Genomic DNA, 16,731 nt, shown 5'->3' with positions numbered 1-16,731 from the left:
GATTTGCTACGAGGTAGGCGAAAACCAAGTGGCTGGTGCCAATTTGCCAAGTGGAAAAATTCCCACCAGGCCCCTCAACGCCGACCAACCCAGGTCCATAGAAAGATCAAGGAACGAAAACCTTAAAGGGCGGGAGGGTGGGAAAAGCAGGAACAGCTGGCAGGTGGGGAAAGAGAGAGATCCTGTGTTAAACAGGGCAGGCCACGCCCCCCCGAGCCAGCCGATTGGCTGTCCAGGGGATGACACGCCGGGGATTAATGCCAGCTGCTGCGTTTGTGGTGGGGGTGTGAAGCCCGCAACACCACCTCCTTTTGCAGGGCGGAAGTGGCTTTGTAAAACACTTGTCTTGCATGCAGAAGGTCCCAGGATTGATCCTCAACTGAGAAGGTCCCCTGTCTGGATCCCTGGAGAGCCACTGTTTGTGGGATTTCCCCTAAAGGGCACCTGGTTGGCCACTGGGACAGCAGGATGCAGGACTCGATGGGCCTCTGGCCTGATCCGGCATCCTTTCCTTATGCTTCCTCCTTCCCCATCTCTTCCCCGACCTTCACAGCCCACGTCCCCCAGCTGGCAGATGCCAACAGTGTCTTGAGGAACCGGAGACCCTGCAGCGAGGGAGGAGGCCCTGTGGGGTCTGGTTTCGTGACTTTCATGCGCGGAGCAAAGAGGTGACAATCGGCGGAGATGCTTCCCAGCTGCTTTGGGTGCTGAGGGATGGCTGTGGGAGGTGCTCAGAGCTCTGGGCTTGCCAGCAGAGCAGGTGGGCCTCCGTCAAAAGACAGGGTGTCATCACCAGCTTGATAGGTGCCAAGCAGCCTGTTCGGTGCCCGCCGGCAGCAGCGCCCGGCCTGTGCCAAGCGAGGGGCTGTTGACCTGCACAGTCTGTTCCTTCTGAAGCACATGAACATCGAAAGGTGGCTGTGGCGTGCTTCCTCGGAGGAGATGGCCTGGAAATTCAGCCGCTTGAGCTCCTGCAGTGTGACGGTGGAGCATATGAGCTGTGAGTGGCAGGTCCCTGCTGTGAGCTGGAGCTGTCCTGCTCAAGTTGCATTCTTGTTCCTGAGCTGAGCAAAGGGCTGACTTTCAAGGTGCCTTCCGGCTCTTGGGTGGGTTTATGAGTTCATTGAGTAGCACGTGGCAACCCTTTACGATACGATAATCTTTATTATTGTCCCATACAGAACAATGAAATTGAAAAAAATCTACACCAGACATTCAGAAACCAACAAGCCTGCTATCCCAGCTATCCCAGCCTGGTTAGCCCCCGAAAAACTCTGATACCCTATAGTTAAATACAATATACTCCCATAGAGACTACCTTGTTGTTGTTGTTTAGTCGTTTAGTCGTGTCCGATTCTTCGTGACCCCCTGGACCAGAGCACGACTACCTTAGGTAAAGGTAAAGGGACCCCTGACCATTAGGTCCAGTTGCGAACGACTCTGGGGTTGTGGCGCTCACCTCGCTTTACTGGCCGAGGGAGCCGGCGTACAGCTTCTGGGTCATGTGGCCAGCAGGACTAAGCCGCTTCTGGTGAACCAGAGCAGCGCACGGAAACGCCGTTTACCTTCCCGCCGGAGCGGTACCTATTTATCTACTTGCACTTCGTGCTTTCGAACTGCTAGGTTGGCAGGAGCAGGGACCAAGCAACGGGAGCTCACCCTGTCGCGGGGATTCGAACCGCCGACCTTCTGATTGGCAAGCCCTGGGCTCTGTGGTTTAACCCACAGCGCCTTACACTGCGTTTAAAACCAAAATCGCATTCGGATAGAAACTGTTTCTCAGGCGGCTAGTCCTGGTCTTTATAACCCTGTACCTTCTTCCAGAAGGCAGAAGCTGAAAGAGATCATTTCCGGGGTGCGCACTATCCTGCGCTATCTCTGCAGTCAAAACAAATTTTTTTTTCCTTCCAGTAGCACTTAAAGACCAACTAAGTTAGTTCTTGGTATGAGCTTTCGTGTGCATGCACACTTCTTCAGATACCTCTGAAGATATTCAGATACCTCTGAAGATATTCTTCAGATATCTCTGCAGCTTTCTTATGGCACCTGGCAGCATAGATTAGATCTAAGGTGGGAAGAGTGTGCCCAATTATTCTCTCCGCAGTCTTTACAACCCTGGACAGCATTGTTTTTCCCCTGACCTCCACTGCAAAATGGGCGTAAGAACACCAGCTGACCTTACAGCAGACTTGGAAACATTACTAATGTAATGAGGGAGAAAGGTTGTTTTCTGCTGCTCCAGAGAAGCGGACACGGAGCAATGGATCCAAACTACAAGAAAGAAGATTCCACCTAAACATTAGGAAGAACTTCCTGACAGTCAGAGCTGTTTGACAGTGGAATTTGCTGCCAAGGAGTGTGGTGGAGTCTCCTTCTTTGGAGGTCTTTAAGCAGAGGCTTGACAGCCATATGTCAGGAGTGCTCTGATGGTGTTTCCTGCTTGGCAAGGGGTTGGACTCGATGGCCCTTGTGGTCTCTTCCAACTCTTCTATGATTCTATGATTCTATGAAATATAAAATAAAATAAAAAATAAAAAAATTGTCCAGTAGCACCTTAGAGACCAACTAAGTTTGTTCGTACAAACTCTATATGGGCTCTTGGACAACCCATAAGGGAACAAGGGCAGATGTTTGTTTACAACAGTCTCACCCTTTTAATGCAAGCTTACTGAAGTGAATTTCTTTTTAATCCACGTTAAGAATATTGAGTTAGGGGGTTGCACTAGATGACTCTAGGAGTCGCTTCCAGCACTACAACTCTATGAAACAGAACACCAGGCTGCTAGATAATAATAATAATAATAATAATAATAATAATAATAATAATAATAAAGTCGGGCTCAGGGTGGCTAACAACAATAAAACAGTACAACAGTACAACACAACACTCTAAAATCATTCATTATAAAATTAATTCAACTCAAACCAATGGCAACCATTGGGCCAGATCAGGCCAATCCTGCAAGCTGGACATGATCTGGCCACCTGCAACTCTCAGGAGCTGGTATTCAGAGATCCCCAGACCCAAGATCAGCACACACACACACACACACACCCTGCCGCATCAGTGGTGAACCTCCAGCTGACCAGAAGGAGCTGGTTCACATGGGTTCATCTTGGAAGCCAAGCTGCTGGTTCAGCCTGCAAGGTCTCTCCCCGCTGCATGACCCTGCTGACCACGCGGCCGAGATGTTGCAACCTCGTCCGCCCGGCCCCTTCTCCAGCAGGCAGGTCAAGCAGGAACCAGCGCAGCAATCCTCATGACCAAGCAGGTTTGTCCAGAGTCAAAGGTCTGCGGCTGCTCTGGGGCTTTGTTTTCCTGCAGTCTGGTGCATCCAGCCTTCCGCTCTGAACTCCTTTCGGAGAGATTGTTGCAGGAGAGAAACTAAGCCGAGCGACTGCCGTCCAGGCACAGGGCTGAGCTGAACTGCCGTTTAAACTGGCGCTTAGCCCCTTGCACGACATCACGACAGCCCCCCAGATCTGTGGTGCAAGGAAAGCCCACCCAAAATGCAGGCATCTGTGCTGATCCAATATTTCATACACACATGACTTTGCTGAACTCTTGACTTTCCACTGCGGAGACTTTTCCTGGAAAACACATAGAGCTTTGAGGAAGAAACAAAGAGTCTCTGGTCTGCTGCAATGCAACCTTTAGCTTGGGATTAGAAAGGCAAACAACCTTGCGCAGACGTGGGACCATTTGAACTGCGAGGGCAGAGCAAGGCGAAGGCCTGCCAGCTCCCCTGGCCTTTCTGGTAAATGACGTCCGCACTCCTGCCCTGGAAGAGGTCCCGGAGCTGGGCTCCCCCTTACACCACCAATCCTCCATTGGTCTGCACTGGATCCATCTATTTGGCACCTCTTGCAATTACAGTGGGACCTTGGTTCTCAAACTTAGTCCGTTCCAAAGCCAAAGCGTTCCAAAACCAAGGCACGCCTTCCCATAGAAAGTAATTCAAAGCGGATTAATCTGTTCCAGACTTTTAAAAACAACCCCTAAAACAGCAATTTCACATGAATTTTATGATCTAACAAGACCATTGATCCATAAAAGGAAAGCAATAAAAAAATGTGCTGCAGTCACACAATCAATCAGTAGCTGAACATCCGGGATCTAGGAAGGAAGAGAAGCAGCAAAATAGTGGTTTGTCTTGTGATAAGAATGTTAAAGTCTTAGATATATAATAAATGTTCATAAATGTACCAACCAAGCACGTACAGGAAGACCAACCTGAAACCATTTTTGATTCCCAAACTGACCAAATGTTTTCTCGGCAAGGTCAAAGGAAATGGAAAAGCCTCCCCATTGTCTTTTCCTTCACAAATCCTGTCTTAAGGGTATGTCTGTGTATGAATAGGGTGAGCCTGTGACCTGGCTCAGGAACTAAGTATTTATCATTACAAAGGACTGGCCAGGCTCCCCAGTTAATCCAATCAAGTGAGCATTAACAGATAACCTGTCAGACGAGATAAACAACAATGCACTCAGATTTCTGCTGTAGACCAGCTTTTCTGTGATGTAGATATGATGTATCTGGGAGGTGGTCTTAGGTTACACCCCGTCTGTGATGTATGTATGATGTATGGAGGGGCAGTCTGGAGCTCCAGGGCAGGGAATTTAAAATGTCTATATAAGGCCAGACACACCTTTGTTCTGGGTCTTCCTCCTTCTCCTTCTGCATGTGAGGGGAGCACCCTGTTGCAACAAATCAATAAAGATCAGGCTTACTAGCTGCTTTGCTTCTCAATATTCTCTTGTTGGTCTCTGTTATTTTCTCCTATCAATAGGGAACTTACGAACAAATGAATGCTGTTGTTTTCCCTGTCTGCCAGGCTGTCTGATAATGCCTTATCTGATTGCCTTTCCTGGTAGTCTGCCCATTCCTTTGAGATGGTGATTTCCCAATTCCTGAGACAATGGGAAGGTTCCCTCACCTCCTCCATCCTTGCAGAGGACACATTTGGGAGTCAAAAAGGTTTCAGGACGGTCTTCCTGTGCTGCTTCAGACATGTGGTCCACATATCTATGTACGTGCTAGATTGGTACATTTATGAACATTTATTATATATATATAAGACCTTAAATTTTTTTATTTGACAACTAAAGCATTTGAATGATCCCTGCACACAGGCCTTGGCTTGCCAAGCAGCAGAAATCCTGTGGGAAGGGGAGAGCTGCCCCCTTTTCTCTCTGCAACCCCCCCCCTTGCAAGCCTAGAAAGAGGCTCCTGCAGTACAGGAGGAATGTCTTGACCAGCTGCTGATATCTGAGCCACCCCAAAGGACATTTTCTCCTTCAAGCCCTCCCTCTGGGTCCTCGCCTGTCTTCCTTCCCTCCTGCTTGTGACCTGCACATGATCCTGGGAGGGTGGAAAAATGTACCCCCTCCTGAATTGGGAGCAGGACACAGAGACCCTTTTGCTGAAGACACGGATCATCATCATCATCATCATCTTTCCTGGGAAAATCAGAGGCTCACTATGTCAGGTTCCTATTGGAAGACTGGACAAACACTAGAACATTAGCAGTGGCGACGTTTTTATTGGTGGTTCCAAGAACCAATGTTCCCTATCTTTAAGTCTGAACAAAATGCTTGTTTAAGCTGGAGGTAGGCTGTCTGAATTGTGCATTGCTTTGCAACGATTTGTTGGGTCTCTGGACCATAATAAAGTTTGATGAATGATAATGATAATGATGATGATAAACCAATGGAGAATCGCAGCGCCTGCTGTGGCTGCAGAAACCGGTAACTCGTCGTTTGTGCTGTGTTAGCAGCACCAAAGTGACCTCCGTGGGGCGCAAACTGGGCAGTGGGTCTGGAGGTCCTGGGGTGCCCAGCCTCGCTGAGGGGGTCCGAATACATTTAGCACCAGCTGGGCTGCAGGAGTTACTGGAAGGAGGCACACAAGGCACCTCCAACCGCCTTAGGGAGTACAGATCCGTGTAGGGTTTAATCCTGAGCCTTTTCTTCTCCTGAAGATGTTCCACAAGGCAGCAGATGCTGGGTTTTCCTTGGGGTTTACTCCTGAAACCCTTTTCACGAATAAATATAGGCACAAAGTAGCAGAGGTTTAGCACCAGAGCTTTCCTTCCTGTTATGTACTGAGTTGAATAGGATCCAGAATGCAGCAGTCTGATTGGTCCTAGAACAATAGGATCCAGAATGCAGCAGTCTGATTGGTCCTAGAACAATAGGATCCAGAATGCAGCAGTCTGATTGGTCTGCAGGAGCCACCCAATCCAACTCCAGGCGGAAGTGAATCTGCAACCTGATTGGCCTACTGGTGAATTCCGGAATTAGCCCATTGTGTAAATAATGTATATAAAGGAGACATTCTGGGGGAACTTCCATTCCTCCTCACCACTATGAGCTGAATAAAGAGCATGAAATCCACTCTTGACTCTGAGTATATTTCACTTCCCTTAGATGAGCTACTTTCCCAGGTTGATAACCTGAAAATCATAGGTTCTGTGTGTGTGATTGGAGAGATTCCTTTCATTAACATGGAAGTTGCTCTCTGTCTTATCTGCAAGGAGCCCAGAAAACTTACTTTGTCTTTGCTGGATAATGTAAACCAAGCCAACAAATAAACAGGACTCTGGACGGCCTGCCCCTGAACCTGTCGCAAGCAAAAAGCACTCTGCATATGCACAGAGCACTCTTGCTTCCAAGGCTGAGTTCTGTCGCTGAAAGCAAGGTCTGAGTGTGAGAGAGAAATGAATCCCGAGGGTTGTGTGTGTGTGTTTGTGTGTGTGCATACCTGCTTGCCCTCTAGGGAACTGGGGCCTGGAGAGTTGTGGGTCTCTCCTAGGAGGGTGGCTTTGGCCCTAGGGTGGAGAGTGCACTGCAGGCAGCCGGCAGGATTTAAATTTAGTGGCTGAGCCTCTTGGGGGCTGGCCCTGGAGGCAGCTGCTCTGGCAAAGGTCAGACCGGCCTGTGAGGGAGGGAGGGACGGAGGGGGCGCTTGGCTGGAGGAGGGAAGCTGCCAAGAGGACGCCTGGCTGGGACAGCAAAGGAGCCCAGGAGAGGCTGCTGTCAGGAAGAGAGCGAGCGACGGAGGAGGAGGAAGAGGCAGCAGGTCCGGGGGGCAGTGCCCAACAGCACCCTCTGCAGCCTGGCACAGGTAAGGCAGGGCAAAGGAGGGAGGGGGCAATGCCACGGCTCCTATCTTTGACTGCGAGAGCCAGGCTTGCGCAGGACAGCGGAGATCTTTGTTGCTTACTAAGATCTCTTAGTAAGAAAAACACCCAAATGGATTTTGCCAATGGAAGGCCCCCCAAAAGTTTAATATGGAAAATAAATGGTTGAGGTACTCAGATTTGTTGTTAGAGGATCAGGAAGGCTTTAAATTAAAACCATCTGAACAAATTAAAGATAAAGTGAATTGGTTGCAATATATAATGAATTATATAAGATGGCTAGGAGAAATGGTTTTGCAACAGAAAACAACCAAATTGGAACCGGAGTTGTTAGATACTAAAGTTAAGAATATGTCTAAAATGTATAATTGTTGGTTGTTGGAGTGGCATACAAAGGATGAACAAGTTAAATCGGTTATGATTGATTGAGCAAGAGATGTGGGACATAATATAAGGATAGCGGAGATCTTCTTTGCTCCACCCTTGCAATTGCCAGGGGCTGCACAACGAAATATTCAGAGGCCCGTATTCTAAGCACCGGGGTCCCAAAGTGGGTGTGGAGCCCCCTGCAGGAGGGTGGGATTATCTGGTGGGGGAGAAGGGGGCAGCAGGGGCACAGGAGCTTTTAAATGACTCTTTGAAAATCTGGATCAAGCGCGTCAGTTTTCTTGAATCGATTCAACTCGATAGCCTTAACTGGGTTTTGAATAAATAACGGCGTTGTAGGGATGGAAGGGAACCCAAGGGGTCATCTAGTCTAACCCCCTGAAATGCAGGGGACACAGCTGAAGAATCCCGGACAGGTGACCGTTCACCTCTGTATAAAAGATGCAGAAGAGTCCACAACTTTCCCAGGGAGTCGGTTCTGCTGTTGGACAGCTCTTGCCACCTGAAAGTTCTTCCTGATGTCCAGTCGGAATCTCCTTCCCGGAAATTTGAATCTATTGGATCAGGTCCTCCCCTCCAGAGCAGGAGAAATCAAGCAGTCAGTGTGCAATTAATTGTTCCTGGTTTGAACCTTACTCTGTCGTCATCTGCCTTAGTGGGTGGTGCAAATCACTATTCTGAAAAAGTCTTTTTATAGGGTAGGAGGCGCCAGGAATGAGTTGATGGCACCGACGAGGTGTGGGGCCCCGGAAAAGTTTGGGGGCTGCTGGTCCTAGCCATCCGGGGGCAGCAGCCAGAGCCAGGGGGCACCCTTGCTGAAATAGACTCGGAGTCGAGAGTGGATGTCATGCTCTTTATTCAGCTCATAGTGGTGAGGAGGAATGAAAGCTCCCCCAGAATGTCTGCTTTATATACATTATTTACACAATGGGCCCCACATGATTGGCTAATTCTGGGATTCTCCTGTTGGCCAATCAGGTTGCGGATTCACTTCCACCAGGAGTTGGATTGGATGGCTCCTGCAGACCAATCAGACTGCTGCATCCTGGATCCTATTGTTCTAGGACCAATCAGACTGCTGCGTTCTGAATCCTATTATTCTAGGACCAACCAGACTGCTGCGTTCTGAATCCTATTGTTCTAGGACCAATCAGACTGCTGCATTCTGGATCCTATTGTTCTAGGACCAATCAGGCTGCTGCAATCTGAATCCTATTGTTCTAGGACTAATCAGACTGCTGCATTCTGGATCCTATTGTTCTAGGACCAATCAGACTGCTGCGTTCTGAATCCTATTATTCTAGGACCAACCAGACTGCTGTGTTCTGAATCCTATTGTTCTAGGACCAATCAGACTGCTGCATTCTGGATCCTATTGTTCTAGGACCAATCAGGCTGCTGCAATCTGAATCCTATTGTTCTAGGACTAATCAGACTGCTGCATTCTAGATCCTATTGCTCTAGGACCAATCAGACTGCTGCATTCTGGATCCTATTGTTCTAGGACCAATCAGACTGCTGCATTTTGGATCCTATTCAACTCAGTACATAACCCTTGCCATCTGCTGGAGCTTTCCAGGAGTCCTTGAGCAAAAGACACCTTCAGAAACAGCATCACTTACCGGGACGGTGCCCGTAGCCCCTTCCTGGTGCAGACCATGCCAATCTTCTTTCCTGCCCACAGAGGTGCTCAGAGCTCTGTGCTGGCCAGGTGGGGGGCCTGGAGATCTGTCCATGGGGCTGTGTGGCCCCCCTGCCCGTGTGCGGTCCTTTGGGAGCTGAAAGATGCCTGCCTGTCAAGGAGAAGAGAGCTCTGCTGCTCTCCTGTGGAGGTGGAGAGGCGTTTTATTTTATGTATTAAATTTGCAGCCATCCGTTTTGGCTCATTCCCTGGAAATGGAGAAGGGCGCCCAGTTCTGTGCACCATTTCTCTGCTAGAGGCCAAAGGGAAAAGGCCTTGCCATTGTTGAATGCCCACTCCATGCCCACCCAACGCCGCCTCCTCTTCCGCTGGGTGGCAGGAGCAGAGAGGAGAAAAACTGTGACTAGCCACCTTGAGGTCCTCAGCAGAAATTAAGGTTTCCAGACGTCCCTGTTTCCCGGGGGCAGTCCCCGGATTTGCAAATCAGTCCCCATACAAAATCCACTGAAGTTGAAATGTGTCCCCGGATTCATTGAAAAAAAAACACCTGGTAACCTAAATGTAGTAGAATAATAGAACTGTAGAATTGTAAAGTTGGGAGGGTCAATTAGTCATTGCAGGAATAGAATAAAATCAAATATTGCACGGAGCAGTCCCAGTGCCAGCCCTGCAATCCATATCAGGAATTGCAAAATGAAAGGTCAATTCTCCAGCCACAGGCCTGGGTGCAGGATGAGGCTCAGACCCACCCACCCACTGAGAGCCTATTGAGAGGCTTCAGGAAGACACCTCCCTCTTCTCCCAGCCAGCTCTGAGGGGGGGTTGGGTTTGCCAAGACCCACCTGGCTCGACTCTGCCCTTGATCCTGGCATTGCCCCATCCAATGGGATGGCCTGGATAGTTCAGTCACCTAGAGCATGGTCCTGATAACACCAAGGTTGCAGGTTCAGTCCCCGAACGGGGCAGCTGAATATTCCTGCACTGCAGGGGGTTGGACTGGATGATCCTCAGGGTCCCTTTCAACCCTACGATTTGTATCTTTTGTGGATAATTATAATAATAATAATTTATTTATACCCCTCCCTTCCTGGTTCAAAAACCGGGCTCAGGGTGGCTAACAACAAATTTAAAACACTTAATTATAAAAGCAGCATAAAATACAGTATAAAAACATGAATAACAATCAAATTCAAAATTCAGAAATCAATTTAGGGGAAATAAGAATTAGATAATCCCCAGGTCTAGCTGGCTGAATTGGTCCTACTTGGGCCAGCCAGATGATCAGGGGAGAATCAGCTGTGGGGTCTCAGAGCAGGAGGGGGGGAGGGGGAGGGAAGAGAAGGGAAATAAAAGATCAGGCTGAATTCAAATTAAAGGCCAGGGGGAATAGCTCTGTCTTACAGGCCCGACGGAAGGAGGTTAAATCCTGCAGGGCCCTGGTCTCATGGGACAGAGCATTCCACCAGGTCGGAGCCATCACTGAAAAGGCCCTGGCCCTGGTGGAGGATAGTCTGACTTCCTTAGGGTCCGGGACCTCTGAACTATGGTTATTCAGGGACCTTAAGGTCCTCCGTGGGACATACCAGGAGAGACGGTCCTGTAAATAAAGGTAAAGGGACCCCTGACCATTCGGTCCTGCCATGGCTGACTCTGGGGTTGCAGTGCTCATCTCGCTTTACTGGCCAAGGGAGCCGGCGTACAGCTTCCGGGTCATGTGGCCAGCAGGACTAAGCCGCTTCTGGTGCACCAGAGCAGCGCACGGAAACGCCGTTTTCCTTCCCGCCGGAGCGGTACCTATTTATCTACTTGGACTTTGAGCTGCTTTCGAACTGCTAGGTGGGCAGGAGCAGGGACCAAGCAACAGGAGCTCACCCCGTCATGGGGATTCGAACCGCCAACCTTCCGATCGGCAAGTCCTAGGCTTTGTGGTTTAACCCGCAGCGCCACCCACGTCCAGTAAATACGAGGGCCCTAAGCCACAAAGGGCTTTAAAGGTCAAGACCAGCACCTTGAACCTGACCCTATACTCCACCGGGAGCCAGTGCAACTGGTAAAACATAAATGACCCACATAAAAGTAAAATGTGGGCACGGAGGTTCTGGGTGCTGCTTGTGTGTTCAGACCTGGGTGTTGGTGGTAAAGGAGAAGCGGCTGGGCAGTAATCTGCCTGCAAGAGCCCATTGATCTCGTTGGGTGCAGTCAAATTAATTACCAGTATTATTCTTAATTAGTTTGTTTATTATCTGCCCTTCACCCCAAGGTCCCCTGGCGGGTTAGACCAATTTAAAACAAGGGCATTAATTAAATCAGTGCACTAATCACCTGCGTTGCTCAAGAGACAGGCATCCATTGAGGTCTCTTGCCTCATAATGCCTCAGGTGATGTTTCATTCCTCAGTCCAGGGACATACCTGAAAAGAAACTGGGTGAAATGGCAATATTTTAAGTCTCCTGTCTCTGTTTGCTGATTGAGTGTTCTCAGATGAGTAAATTACTCTGCGATTATGTGAACTGTGTTACCTAGACCAGCAGTTCCCAGACTTTTTTGGGCACCTCCCCAAAAGCATCCCTGACAGATGTCCATCCGACCTCTGCTTAAAAACCTCCAAGGAGGGAGAGTCCACCATCTTCCGAGTCAGAATCTCCTTCCTTGTGACTTGAAGCCATGGGTTCGAGTCCTGCCCTCCAGAGCAGGAGAAAACAAGCTTGCTCCATCTTCCATGGGACAGCTCTTCAGATATTTGATGATGGTTTCATTGGTTCCCCACTGTGGAAGGACGTGTGGATCCGGAATTGGCCTCCACAGTCACTTACAGACTCACTGTTAAAACTGTGTTTATGGAAGACAATCTTACTCGGCTACGAGGGATCGCCCAAGAAGATGATTTGAAGATGGTTCTCATTATCTCCTTCCAGTCCCTGCAGTCTCCATAGCAATTAATGGCTTGTTGTTTAGTCGTTTAGTCGTGTCCGACTCTTTGTAACCCCCTGGGCCAGAGCACGCCAGGCCCTCCTGTCTTCTACTGCCTCCCGCAGTTTGGTCAAACTCATGCTGGCAGCTTCGAGAACACTGTCCCACCATCTCGTCCTCCGTCGTCCCCTTCTCCTTGTGCCCTCCATCTTTCCCAACATCAGGGTCTTTTCCAGGGAGTCTACTCTTCTCATGAGGTGGCCAAAGTCTTGGAGCCTCAGCTTCAGGATCTGTCCTTCCAGTGAGCACTCAGGGCTGATTTCCTTCAGAATGGAGAGGTTGGATCTTCTTGCAGTCCATGGGACTCTCAAGAGTCTCCTCCAGCACCAGAATTCAAAAGCATCCATTCTTCAGCGATCAGCCTTCCTTATGGTCCAGCTCTCACTTCCATACATCACTGCTGGGAAAACCAGAGCTTTAACAATATGGACCTTTGTTGGCACAATTAATTGCACAGTCATTCAAAATCCAGCTAAAACTATTTAGTTTAATTAATTCAATGAAATCAGTGACGTTGCTCCAGCGACCCCATATTTCCACAGTCTGATGGTTATTCGTGTCGGAATGCAAGCCAAAAGAGCACAGCCTCCAGCTTAGCTCTTAGTCCAGAGGAATTTGGCCACCCTCCAGGTGCCCGGCTTGAATCCTTATGACCTCCCGTCTGCGACTCCCGGCAAGATCAAAGGAGGTCTCCAATCGGCGATTCTCCTCAACGTGAAGGAGAACACACCACTCCTCCCCCACCTCCATTCCCGGGGGGGGGGGGGAAGAGACAGACAGAAATATATTTACATGTCTTTATTCCTGTCTTTCACCAGTACAGAGAAACATGTCTGTACACTTTGCTTCCCCACTGCAGAGAGAGAAAAAACTCCACCCATGTACTTCCAGTACAGGGTCATGTGCTGCTCTGAGGTAACATCCGGCTCTCAGAGCACTTTACAAACAGTCCCAGTTTCCCACGGGACAATCCAATAACATTCACATCCTGTTTACCATTCCAGCCACCTGGTGCTTGTTTCTGCATTGCTCCTTTTTCGTAACATCCTCCCCCAAAAGAATCAATGCGTGTTGCAGCAAGCATAGCATGATCCAGAGAAGAAAACAAACAGTTGTTATACACATAACACTCCCCTGTTGTTTCAGTTCCACCCTTGGAACTCCCCGCCACTGGTTTCCCCAGTGTACCTCTCTGGTTGTCTGGTTTCCAAGGAATGAGTGCATCTGCATTACCTTGGCTAGCAACTCTCTGTTGTGTCTTTGTCTCTGACTTAGACACAGCTCCAACCTGTCCTCGGTTGTTTACAACAGCAACACATGCAACAGCTAAGTTAGCAAACTCTTTTGAGTACCTCTTTGGTGGTTGACCCTTTGTAACTCTCTCAGACCTACGTATGAGGTGCTGATCCTCTCTGCTCACTGGTCCAGTCTCAGGACTCTTTGGAGAACTAGTTCCAATGGTAAACAGTGGTTCATCCTTCAGTTGTGAAGGCCTATCTATTGTGTGAGACTTCCTCTCAATGACTGTGACAACTGAGCTCTCCGAGCTATCAGTGTCATCACTTTTTTTACAGCTGTAATCAGTGAAATCATCATCATCTGAATCGTCCTCAGTGGGAAATGTGTGTACTATCACTCTCTCCTGTTCAGGAACACTCTCTAGAAATTTTGTGAGAATCACCTGACCAGATTCAGACAAAATTACTCTGTAGAGACCCTTTTCATACCCCACAAAAATGCCTCTGGCATTCTTTACTCCACCTGGAGCTTCTGTTCTCACATGAGACCCGAAAACCTTGAAATGGGCAACAGAAGGTTTTCTGTGGAACAGTTTCTCAAAAGGAGAACTTCCCAACTCTTTTGAAACCTTTCTCACTTTCGTATAACAGAACGACATTAGAGACTCGGCCCAGTACTCATGTGGCAGATGTGAACTTAGCAATTGCGCTTTCATCCCCTTTTGCAATTCTCTGTTCACCCGTACACAGACACCCCTGTTCCACGCTTCCGCTGAAACAGAAATCTTGTGTCTGATCCCCTTCTTCTGCAGGAACCTTTGGAAATCCTGTAAAAGAAAAATCTGCTTCTTGTCTGTGAATAGACAATCAATGTTAGCATCATGCATACTCTTAACTTTGTCACAAAACTCCTGAAACCTCTCTAAGGCTTCCTGTGGCTTTCTCAACACATAAACCCAGACATAGTTAGAGAAATGATCCACACACACAAGATAATATCTTGCATTGCCTCTAGATGGTTCTAGAGGACCAATCACATCAGCATACACTCGCTGAAATGCTCTGTTGACTCCGGTCACCTTCTTGCTCACACCTGCAAGAGAAACTAGGTTAGACACAGATGAATTACATTCCATGTAATCACTTTGTGCAAAAGTCAACAAATAAAGTCCATCTTTCTGTTTGGCAGAAAGATATAACTCTCCATCTTTGTAGATCTCGCAGCTCTCAGCATCGTAGGACAGTTTCAGTCCTCTCTTTGCAATCTGCGAAACACTCAGCAGATTGAACTTCAATTCAGGAACCAAGAAAACATTGTTTATTGTCAAGTCCAGACTCTTAAGATAGACAGTCCCCACGCCGGCCGCTTCTAGCTCCTGACCATTGGCCTGTATCACAGTGAAGCTTTGCTTCTTAAACGTTGAAAAGAGTCCTCTGTGTGGGGACATATGAACCGTCGCTGCAGTGTCAATAATAAACGCGTTCCCAACATCTGGCGTGGTTCCTTTCGCCATCAAAGCCTTTGCAGGTTCCACCATAGACTTGGTATGACCTTTGCCTGACGCCTCAGGCTTTGCTGAGCGGCCCTTCGCTCCTTTTGGCTGACGTGGCTTCTTACAGTTCCGCTGAAGATGCCCAGCGTGTCCGCAATTGTAACACTGGACAACATTCAAAGCTACAGCATCCTTTCCAGTAGCCTCATCGGTGGGGGAATTAGAACTCCGTTCCTCCCTCCCCCTGTCCTTTACTTCCAGTGCAGCATGCCGGCTGTGTTCATCTAGAACCACGGCACTCAGGGGCACTCCCCCCTTCTTGGCATCCATGCTGAATCCAAGGGTTAGCTTTGCACTCAATCTCAAGCCAGCTTTCACTTTCCAAGCCAGTAAAACTCCAAAAGTCTTTGTTTACTGCTTCACTGGCAGGCAAACCTTTGGGTTGTTTTTTCAAAACCCTTGCACAGCTGCGCAGATACACTTTCGATTTCCCAGGCTCTTTTTAGGCCACTCAGTAACTGGCAGACGTTGCCTAGCAACCTGCTCAGGACGGAACTCCTTATCTAAACCACAGGAATTCCTGGTATGCAAGCTTGCTCTTTCAGAGCTGTTGTTTTTCTTAAAATGCAGCTCCTTCTTGTGAACCAGAAAATAAGCCTTTCTGCGTTCACTTTTCTCTCTAGCCCAAAATGCAGCATACCTTTTTGGGGCTCCGTTGCCTTGAAACACACTCCTCTCGGTGTCCAGCTGTCTGTTTCAGCTTCTGGCTGCAGGCAGACGCTTTCTTTATCTTCTTAGGTGCAGAGGATGGCAACGATTCATCGACCTCTCACCTCTCATGCAGATTCTCATAGATCAGATAACCATCCTCTGCTACCAGTTGTCGGAATGCAAGCCAAAAGAGCACAGCCTCCAGCTTAGCTCTTAGTCCAGAGGAATTTGGCCACCCTCCAGGTGCCCGGCTTGAATCCTTATGACCTCCCGTCTGCGACTCCCGGCAAGATCAAAGGAGGTCTCCAATCGGCGATTCTCCTCAACGTGAAGGAGAACACACCACTCCTCCCCCACCTCCATTCCCGGGGGGGGGGGGGAAGAGACAGACAGAAATATATTTACATGTCTTTATTCCTGTCTTTCACCAGTACAGAGAAACATGTCTGTACACTTTGCTTCCCCACTGCAGAGAGAGAAAAAACTCCACCCATGTACTTCCAGTACAGGGTCATGTGCTGCTCTGAGGTAACATCCGGCTCTCAGAGCACTTTACAAACAGTCCCAGTTTCCCACGGGACAATCCAATAACATTCACATCCTGTTTACCATTCCAGCCACCTGGTGCTTGTTTCTGCATTGCTCCTTTTTCGTAACAATTCGCACCTTCTGCCACCCCCTCAACTCTTTGCACCCCCAAATAACTCCATCGCTTCAAGGGGACATTACTGCTCCCTTTGGGAACTTCCAAGGGAGTGGAACTGGCACCGTCTACCGATTATGTGGGAGAGACAACAAAGATCTCAGGAGAGACACTGGCCAACCAGGAAGACTTCTAGATGTCTCAACATGTAACTCTAAACATGGAGCCTTCCTGAAAACTGTCTCAGTCAATTACCTTAACTATATTTATGTGAGTCAATCGCCGCTCCCCTTCTCCCTCTCTCGCTCACGTACCCCCGAAAATTCCATTTCCACCCACGGCTCATCGAATCACAGAACTGTAGAATTGGCAGGGCACCTCCAAAGGACATCTTTTTTTTTTATTAAATTTTTTATTAAAGGTTTTTTTTTATAACAACAAAAACAAAACAATACAATACAATACAATAAACACAACAAACAAAAAACAAGTACAATTTCAGAT

At 48.5% G+C, this 16,731-nt stretch overlaps 1 protein-coding gene across 2 annotated transcripts in view; it reads left to right on the top strand.

Annotated features, from left to right (window-relative positions):
- The first annotated feature begins 6,942 nt into the window (after positions 1–6,942).
- GPT (glutamic--pyruvic transaminase) overlaps positions 6,943–16,731 on the top strand; it is a 37,876-nt gene continuing 28,087 nt past the window's right edge. Inside the window, exon 1 of one of the 2 annotated variants that reach the window (XM_053395064.1) lies at positions 6,943–7,127. The gene's annotated coding sequence lies outside the window, so the exon portion shown is untranslated. The remainder of the gene's footprint in view (positions 7,128–16,731) is intronic. The other variant, XM_053395065.1, reaches the window with a different exon arrangement.

The sequence above is a fragment of the Podarcis raffonei genome, chromosome 7 (genome assembly GCF_027172205.1).
Source record: "Podarcis raffonei isolate rPodRaf1 chromosome 7, rPodRaf1.pri, whole genome shotgun sequence".
In the NCBI taxonomy this organism is placed as follows: domain Eukaryota; kingdom Metazoa; phylum Chordata; class Lepidosauria; order Squamata; family Lacertidae; genus Podarcis; species Podarcis raffonei.
Note: the sequence above shows the minus strand (reverse complement) of the source record. Positions and strands in the feature narration are given on the sequence as shown.